The following is a 9,625-nucleotide window of genomic DNA, read 5'->3' as shown; positions in this document are numbered from 1 at the left end:
AATTTATTATAATTTCTACAGCTGTAATTTCAGCATTAAATTATTTTGAAGGGCTTAGTGTAGAAACCGCGACAACAGTTTTAATTTATTACCATCTTTTACATACCGATCGATGGTGTACGTGACGAAGCTCACATATTCTTTTATTTATTTTTTAAGGGCTGAAAACTACTGTGTTGGTAGTGCCTTAATTACTTGCAAAAGACTTAACGTCGAAATGCAAATAATACAATCGACGGTGAGCACCATGCCATTTAAAATATATGTATGGGTATTTGGATGAACGTTTCATCATCCACAATACCCAAGACCAGTCAAAATATCAGTGAACGAGCTTAGTTCAAACTAAGGAAACACTACCATTCTCAGTAGCTGCCGACGCATATATTTAGGACTGGGAGGGCTAGAAGGCAACATTATGTACAATGTCTCTTTTATCTGGAAAACAATTTTTATTTGTACCCTCAAGACGTGCCACTCTCTTCATCTCAAAGTAGCAGCTACACCAACCGAACTTCATTATTTGTTGTACTTGCTTGTTTCTGTCTTCATGTATAATTACAGTTTCTAAAGGCCCCTGTAATATTACTGGAGTGATTGACTTGCCATAACACATGCCCTTCTTCAGTTTAGTGACTTTCACGTAATCCCAAGCTCAACTTTTGCGGGGAACTACCTCATTTCTCATCTCATTAGTTAAGTACATTTTCAGCATTCTTCTGTAACTCCATGTATGAGACGTTTCGAGTCTCTTTTTTTGCAATTTCCTCACAGGCCATAATACATAACAATGCGCTCCGAATGTTGTTTTTAACGAACGACTGGCCACTCGATAGTTTTTTTTTTTTTGTTCACTCGGTTTTTTCACACCGACGAATCAACACAATTAGTCTCTCCTATCACGTCCGCCATATGAACATTTTTCACTCACCCTCCGTCTCTTAAGTGGTTTCACACAACATGAGACTAGGAAATGATAAATCACTAATAGTTACCTCATTTATGTGAATGTTTTCATTTAGTCTCCCGATGTGAGTGATCTCACTTACATACCTTTCCAGGTTTCTATTTATACACAGATCAGCCGAAACATTATGACCACTGGCCTGGGTGGATGACTCCTGGTAGTGTTGTAGGCACGTGACTCTGCTACAAAAGTGTATAAGCCGAGGAAACACTGGCAGGGGACCTCCTTAGCGACGGTATTGGTTACAAGTGGGCAAATCCATTTAGATAAACCATTTTGACAAAGGGCAGATTATTATTGGACAAAACCCGTGGACGAGTATCTGGACGAGTATCTCGAAAACGGCGAAGCTGGTCGAATGTTCGCTTGCTTCTGTCGTGTGGATCTACAGGAAACAGTAGCAGGACAGTGAAACTACCTAAGTGGTAGGACTAGCACGAATCTTCAACGAGGGGCTTTTAGACTTCTCTGCTCTGTAAACTAGGACAAATGTCGATCTGTGGTACCTCTAGTGAAAGGGCATAATGCCGGTGGATGGACATGTGTTTCAGGACACACGATTCAGCGCACATTGCTGAAAAGGTGTCTCAGCAGCAGATGACCTCTGTCGTCTTCACAAAAGCCGTCATTCTTGCGAACGGTTGCTCGAAACGTAATCGAAGACTCCATGTCAGCAGCGGACGATCTGCATTCCTTCATGTCTTCCACTACGACGATATCTTTCAGCAGTATAATTGTTTGTGTGTCGAAACCAGGATAGTGCTACGTTGGTTCGAGGAGCTTGATAGTGAACTGCCGGTCGCGGTGGTCTAGCGGTTCTAGGCGCGCAGTCCGGAACCGCGCGACTGCTACGGTCGCATGTTCGAATCCTGCCTCGGGCATGGATGTGTGTGATGTCCTTAGGTTAGATAGGTATAAGTAGTTCTAACTTCTAGGGGACTGATGACCACTGTAGTCAAGTCCCATAGTGCTCAGAGCCATTTGAACCATTTGATAGGAACACACGCTAATGTCTTGGCGAAAAGTTCGGCTGATGTGAATCCGATGGTTGCCATATGGGTCGCTATCGAGCGCCGTCACCTCGCACACAAATAAGTGGCTAGTTATTTACTGGAATTACAAAACCTGTGCGTAGTCACCTAATGCCAAACAGCTCCACAAATCTAACAACGAACTGTAGAATCGATAATGCACAGAATATGTCATACACTGCGTTACAAACATGACCCAACAAGCTATTAAGCAGGTGGGCGCAATGTTTTGGCTTGTCATTGTACATATGCCATGATTAGGAGTCAGAACAATTTTACAGACAAATAACATACATTATTTCAAGTAGAGCCGAATAAAAGGTATATACCTAAAAATGACATAATTTTAAATTTTATATATTTATTTACTTCAATAAGTGCTTTCGTACTTTTGGGGTTAAAAGTAGAATTTCGGTTGGTTTTAAAATGTTAGTGTCCGGTGCTATATTTTAAATTTATGTTTCAATAAATGATAAAATTCTGCGGTGGTGACAACCGGAAGCGCATAAGATACACGATATTTAATTGTTTGTTAATAAAAAATGGTTCAAATGGCTCTGAGCACTATGGGACTCAACTTCTGAGATCATCAGTCCCCTAGAACTTAGAACTACTTAACCCTAACTAGCCTAAGGACATCACACACATCCATGTCCCAGGCAGGATTCGAACCTGCAACCGTAACGGTCGCGCGGTTCCAGACTGTATCGCCTAGAACCGCTCGGCCATCTCGGCCAGCGTTAACTTAATCACTTGGTTATTAAGAATATACAGTCATTTGAGAGAAGTATTTGCCGGCCGCGATGGTCTCGCGGTTCTAGGCGCGCAGTCCGGAACCGTGCGACTGCTACGGTCGCAGGTTCGAATCCTGCCTCGGGCATGGATTTGTGTGATGTCCTTAGGTTAGTTATGCTTAAGTAGTTCTCAGTTCTAGGGGACTGATGACCATAGCAGTTGAGTCCCATAGTGCTCAGAGCCATTTGAACCAATTTTGAGAGAAGTATTTACTTTTTCACGAGAATTGTTTCTCATTATTCGTTAATTTTCTTCGATGTTCTTCAATTAATATACAAACGGTCCTGTAGGAGGAACATTCGCAAATGAGTATTATACCAGTGGTTGAAAATATCGCTACAGTTGTTAGGTTCTTTTATTTCTAACACGATTCGTTTCGGGCTCTTATACGTCCATCTTCAGTTGTTATAACTTCGTGCTGGGACCCCGAGCACCGCGACTGACGAGTAGAGGACACGGTGTATTTCCAGTGAGCGCTGAGCACGTAGTCATTTAATTTAGTTTAAGAAGCCTTACAGATACCGTATATCGCACGGAATTTATCTTCAAAATCACTTTTCATCTAGTCAAATTCCTTCCACTGCCACTTTAAAGAGAGTTTCGGCATTTTGCTCACTATTAAGTAATCATTGAAGGGATATTGTATGTTCCCTTTCAGCTATTTCAAGTTATGTAATATTCACTTTTTATCAAGTCATCATTGCAAATGACACGTTAAGTACACTTGATATTACCATAAGCTTTGAGAGAAGAAGTAGACGTTTGGGTTTAATTTTTATTCCTACGTATCCTTGTACTTACTAACATTTTACCTGCTGTGTTCTCATTCAATTATTTAATTATGTTCAGTTTTTTGCGTGTTTGGGTCCGTGCGAGTGAGTTTCCCGCTAACTAGATGGAGTCTGGCAAAGCTAGTAAAGTGTACTCGGAAGTTTACTACATCGATAATTTGCAACTTTATAAAAGAAGACGTGGGTGGCGAGGTTCTATCAGCAGCAGCTGACCAAGATGACTTTGGCAGATCTACCCGCTACTGTCCTACAGTGAAAGGCTGTGGCATTTACCGCCATTGAGGGGTTGGGTACTGGTGGAGAGGAGACTCTGGTACTAGAACTGGGCAGGGGTACTTTGGTCTGTGATATTAAATGAGAAGCCATGCCAAACGTTGTAAGCATGTGAAATATTTAAGTTGGAATACTAATCACAACAATTCTTTTGGCAGATAATATTTTGTGTTAATTGATCCGGGGAAATTTCAATTTGATTGAATGTTGATTCAATAGTTAGAGCTGGGCGATAGTTTGGTCCTTTTCTCAGGTCATGACACACTTCCTTCTTCATGTTACAGGAAACTGTTTTAGGACAGCGTATGTTACATATAACTGAAATTTGTACGTGCGTGTATTAACCACAAGATGTTGTAAATTGAAGACATTAATCAAGGAATTCTTTCATTTTGCCTGTGATGCTTTGTTGAGTGGCCAAGCACGTGTTCTGAGGAGTAGTTCAGAGCCTGTGACTGCGCCGAGTATGTTCCACATTTGCACTGACATGGCACCAAGGAAAATATAACGTTCTGGAGACACATCATAACTTGAGGAAATGCGAGTATAGAATTTATAGGGTGTGTTACAGTTAGTCGAAATACCTGTATTTAAGTGCCTGTGTTAACTTTAAGTTGCTATAAAAAAGATCACTACATTAATCAAAGGAATTCTTTCATTTTGTATGTGATGCTTCGTTCAGTATCCAAGCACCAATTCTGGAGAGTAGTATTAGCACCTATGTCTCGGCGGAGAATATACCACGTTTGCACTGACATGGCAGCAAGGAAAATATAGTGTTGTCGAACCACATCGTAAGTTGAAGAAACGCAAGTGTAGAAGTTAAATTCGAATTAGTAAATGTCCAGTATTCGTCTCCATGCCATTCGTAGCCGAAATGGCACGACGATATTCAGTGTAGGCAGAGACGTGTGTTAGAATTAGTCAATGAATGCCACACAACTGAAGTAATTTGTGCGTGCAGATTTGAATGTGTACTTGTGGTCGGTTCACGGTGAGATCATATGCCATCGATGCACGGTCCTCTAATGGTCTCATGGTCGGTTCAACAATGTTCTCCGATTCCAAGAATTTAATTTAAATATTAGGAAGTGCCATGCGCAGATTTTCTAAGTAATATAATTGTTTCACATAGTTTGTCATTACCATTTCCAGTGCGCCCAGAGGAGGCTATTTTATACTCAATCTAGGAGTTGCGAATGGCATGACTATAATTTTGTTGTCCAGAAATTTGTGTGGTTGTGTATGAGTGTACATGATTTGGGTTATGGGTTGTTTGCAAGTAGATGAAATCTTACGTTGCAAGAGCACAATCATACTCTATACCACGCCCACGTTGTTTTCAAAATAAAAAACCAAGAGAGATCATAGTTCATGATAGGACTAAGTAAATGAGTATAATAAAGTTAGGCACATTTCTCTGACACATCGCGGACGCTCGTAATATACTATACCTGCCACTTTTCAAAGGTTGTGAAACGTGAACAGATTTGGATGCATCTATATGATCTGTGTGTATGTAGCCGATAATGTAAATTTCTACACCACGTATTTATCTTCCACGCATGTGCAAGTGTTTTAGCGCTAGATTCAAATTACTTTTCTTATTGATGATCAGCATCACATCTGTTCAGTAAAGCGGATGCAATCTGTCCCAAAATCTGGCTATATCTCTCCTGTCTTCACGAACCCCTGATGGAACTTTAGTGGTCAGCTTTGTAACCCCAACCACACATCTGCGTAGTTACATAAGTGTTAGTTGCACCTGGAAGAACTTAATCCACGACAATAAATTATCCTGTTTCAAATGATGAAATAACTAGTTTCAGTAAGTAGAACGAGTTAGCAGCTCAGTCAGCAGAAGCACTGAAAAGTGATATCGACTGAAAGTACGAGTACGTGATTCAACAGTAGAAAAACTACGGAACTATTTCACTTAGAAAGAAAGAATTAAAAAAATGCAAAACGTTTAATGCTGAGACCGCATTTACATGAGACAGTTAAAGCTGATAAATAACTAGTCTCTTCTGTAAGGTGGTTAGTCGTCATATTTCAACTATCTCATGTAAATACGATGAAGAAGTTAAAAGGTTCTGGAAAAAAGTTAAGTTTTAACAAGTTACACAAAGATCGCTCTCTCCGTTACTGATAATGTCAGGCATTACTAATATGTGAAACAACAATGGACAGGATCGACTGTTCTACAAGGCGCTAGTGCGACCATTTCCAGTGTATTTATCTAGTGCTTGGAGTCCTCATTAAGTAAATATGGTAAATGACGTAGAACGAATTCGGAGACGCACTGTATTAGATCAGCTTAGCCCTTAAGAAAGTGAAACAGCAATGCGTCGCCTTCTTATTTGCTTCTTCACGTTTCTCTACGGTGTAAGCATTGCTGACAGTTGGCGGTCGGGTATCTTTCGTCACGCCACCTCTCCTACAGAGACGGAATCTGTGAAACCTCACTTGTCTGCACCTCATGTCCAAGTCTGATAACATTTCCTAATGTTTGCACTACGTAGAAGACAAAGAAGGAAGTACTCCGACTGAAAAAGTCCAAGGCAGGGGTGCAGCATTTCGCTACTCTGTTGTTGCTCTTCTGAAGTTGCAATGATGGATATAAAAGAGAGTTTCAAGAGTGAGGTTAAAATTCACGGTGAAGAGATATCTGCGATAAGATTTGCTCACAACATTGCCATCCTCAGTAAAAGTGAAGAACAATTGTAATACCTGTTGAGTCTAATGACCATTGTAATGAGTACAGGATATGAACCGAGAGCAAACCGAAGAAAGATGGAAGTAATGAGATGTAGAATAAATGAAAACAGCAAGGAACTTAACGTCATAATTAGTAGTCGACGAAATTAAGTGCTTCTACTACGTCGGAAGCGGATTAACTCATGACGGGTGAAGCAAGGAGGACGTAAAAGGCTGGCTACCGCAGGCAAGGATGGTATTTCTAGCCTAAACATGTCTACTATTATCACACATAAGCCGAAGGACGATATTTCTCGCCAAGACTAGTCTGCTGGTGTCAAACATAGGCTCTAATTGAAGAAGAAATTTCTGAGAATGTAAATTTGAAGCAGAGCATTGTTTGATAACGAATCATAGACTGTGAGAAGGCCGAAACAGAAAAGAATCAAAGCATTTTCAGGTGCTGCTACGGAAGAGCGTAGGAAACTAGGTGGGCCAATAACGTAAGGAGATCCTCCACAGAATCAGTGAAGAAAGGAAAATGGGAAACAAGAAGAATGAATATAACGAAAGGGCATGCGTTAAGTTATCAGGAAATAACTATAATGGTGGTATAGGGAGCTGTAGAGGATAACAACTACGGGGTTAAAACTGTATAGAAAGACAGAGATTGAAATATATCCAACAAACAATTGGTATAGGGTGCATCTGCTAATCTGAGATGAAGAGCTTGGAACAGGAGAGGAATTTGTGGTGGACTGCTTCAAACAAGTTAGAACATTGACAGGAAAAAAAATTTAAAAGAAGGAAAAGGTATCTAAGAAGGAACGTATCGGCCCGATACTTACCCTGTTGGATGTGAGATACCACCTAAAAACCACATCCACTCTGACCGGCTCGCCAGCCTCGTTAATCAGCGAGGGGGATTTAGCCCAGAGATGGTTCACCTCACCGAATCAACTAAGCGCCCTGTTAACGCACGTGGTTGTTGGAATGTGTAAGAGAAATCTTTGAAAAAAAATTTAGAGGTCCGGAAATCCTGTCCAGTAGCTTTTAAAGAATCTTTATTCGAGGAAGACTGTGTGACCAGTACACCGTCAACATAGTGTGTCTCCGTAGGGATCGTGAGGTACAAAAGTATGCTTAAAAAGTAATGCCTCTGAATTACTTATGCGAAAACTCTTATAGCTTTTTAAGTGAAATAAACTTTATTAATATTCTACATCTTTATCCTTCACGTTTACATGTTTATTTCTCAAAATAATCACCCTGGGTACAAAAACATTTCTCCGAACGAGAGACCACGTCATTGACACCGTCGCTTTAGAATATTTGATGCTGTTGATGGAGCTACAGCTTAACCTCTCCTTGCACCGCTTCATCACTGTCAAATAGAAGTCATTAAAGGTGTTCTTTAGGTTTCATACAGAGAGAAGAATCGTATATCGACAAGTGGGGAATGCATGGAGGTTAGCACCAGTTTCCTTCATTACGAGCATAAACAACCCAATGCTGATACTATCATCTCCGTACACAGTTTTCATTTCTCTGTGGAATTTAATTGGAGGCAAGTTTTCCGCAGTTAGAAACTCTATTACAGCACACTGTTTCTCACTTACCGATATAGTTACGTTACTCATTGCCACGTTGTACGCTACGATTCGGAGCCACCTAGCGGCTGAGGGTTATAATTTCTGTCAGCGGAAAAGTCAAATAGTATGTACTACATGTAATAGCTCATCGATATTGGAAACAGAATATAAGATATCGAGAGCATTACCTCTATGACTCCATAGTGATTGAAATTAGAGCACGTACAGAGCCATACGAACATTTTTTTCTTTGCTTACGACGCGAATGGAACAGACAGATATTTCGCAATGCCCTGTGCAGTGGCTTGGACAGTATATATGTAGATGTAGACTTGCAGTATGAGGATTTTCGTAAGCGGTAGTACTCTTACACTGGGGAGGAATTCGCTCATTCTCATACTTCTAATGCCCTTCCTGCTTTGTCTTTCATGTGTTGTTTTGTTGGCGAGGCGGCAGGAAGCGTTCACTTCGTCTACTACAAGGTCCTCAATTGTGATGCTGTCTTTGTTGGTAATTCCATTTGCGTTGATCTTTGATACCTTTGACGTTTTTTCGTTTACTCTCATTCCAAAAGTATAGAGTCGAAACTTACTCGCTTCGTTTGTACTTTGTCCCTCCTTAGAGGGTTTTGCCGAAGAACACGCTAAATTGCTTCATTTCTTTATATTCTTTCCCAGATTCGCTTTGATTGTTCCAGTGTGGCACTAGAGCAGTTAATGGATTTGTATATAATACAGTTGCTTATGAGCTAAGCTGGGTCTTTTTCATAACTTTCAAAAGATTTAAATGAAACGTGGCTGGGTATATAGAAAATTGACCGGTTGTCACATTCTCAAACGATGATTGACAATTTTGGGGGAGCAATTGCGTGCCCCATGGCAACTTTCGAGGCCATGATATTGTTAGCAGTTTAATGAGAAATAAAGAAACGAACGAAATGTGAATATCTACGTAAAGTTTAACTTCAAGACGTTATGGTAGCGCACGCAGCGGAAATTGGGAGACTGAGGCTCTCAGCGTATGTTTGCTGCTATCGAGTTGCCATCTCATAAAAAGGGCATGTACACGACGCATGCACGGAGCAGCGAACAAAATTTTCAAAATCTGAGTCAAATTCAGAAGAACAGGATTCTTTACGAACGGCCCACTATTATTAGCGTTCTGTTTTTCCTCGCATTTATCCCGTATCTTCAGGGGGTCGTCATGTTAACTGTTGGATTTGTCGCAGTTAGGTTACAGGGTGGCTAGATGTAAGTGGTCCAAGCTTACTGGTATGTGGCATAGATTGCGTACGCTCACTATCAGTAATCATAATTGCATCATAAAAAATACGAAATGAGGAATAGCAGCCGGTCGAACTGTATGCCATAAGCTGTAAATTTTGGAAATTTTATTTAGGCTACATGTTTCAACGCGTCAGTAGCGTCTTCTTCAGACTCCAATACATCAAATGTCCGGAGTATTCCAGTCGTATATGTG

The sequence above is a fragment of the Schistocerca piceifrons genome, chromosome 2 (genome assembly GCF_021461385.2).
Source record: "Schistocerca piceifrons isolate TAMUIC-IGC-003096 chromosome 2, iqSchPice1.1, whole genome shotgun sequence".
NCBI classification, from domain to species: Eukaryota; Metazoa; Arthropoda; class Insecta; order Orthoptera; family Acrididae; genus Schistocerca; species Schistocerca piceifrons.
The sequence above is the reverse complement of the archived record's forward strand: the minus strand, read 5'-3'. Positions refer to the sequence as shown.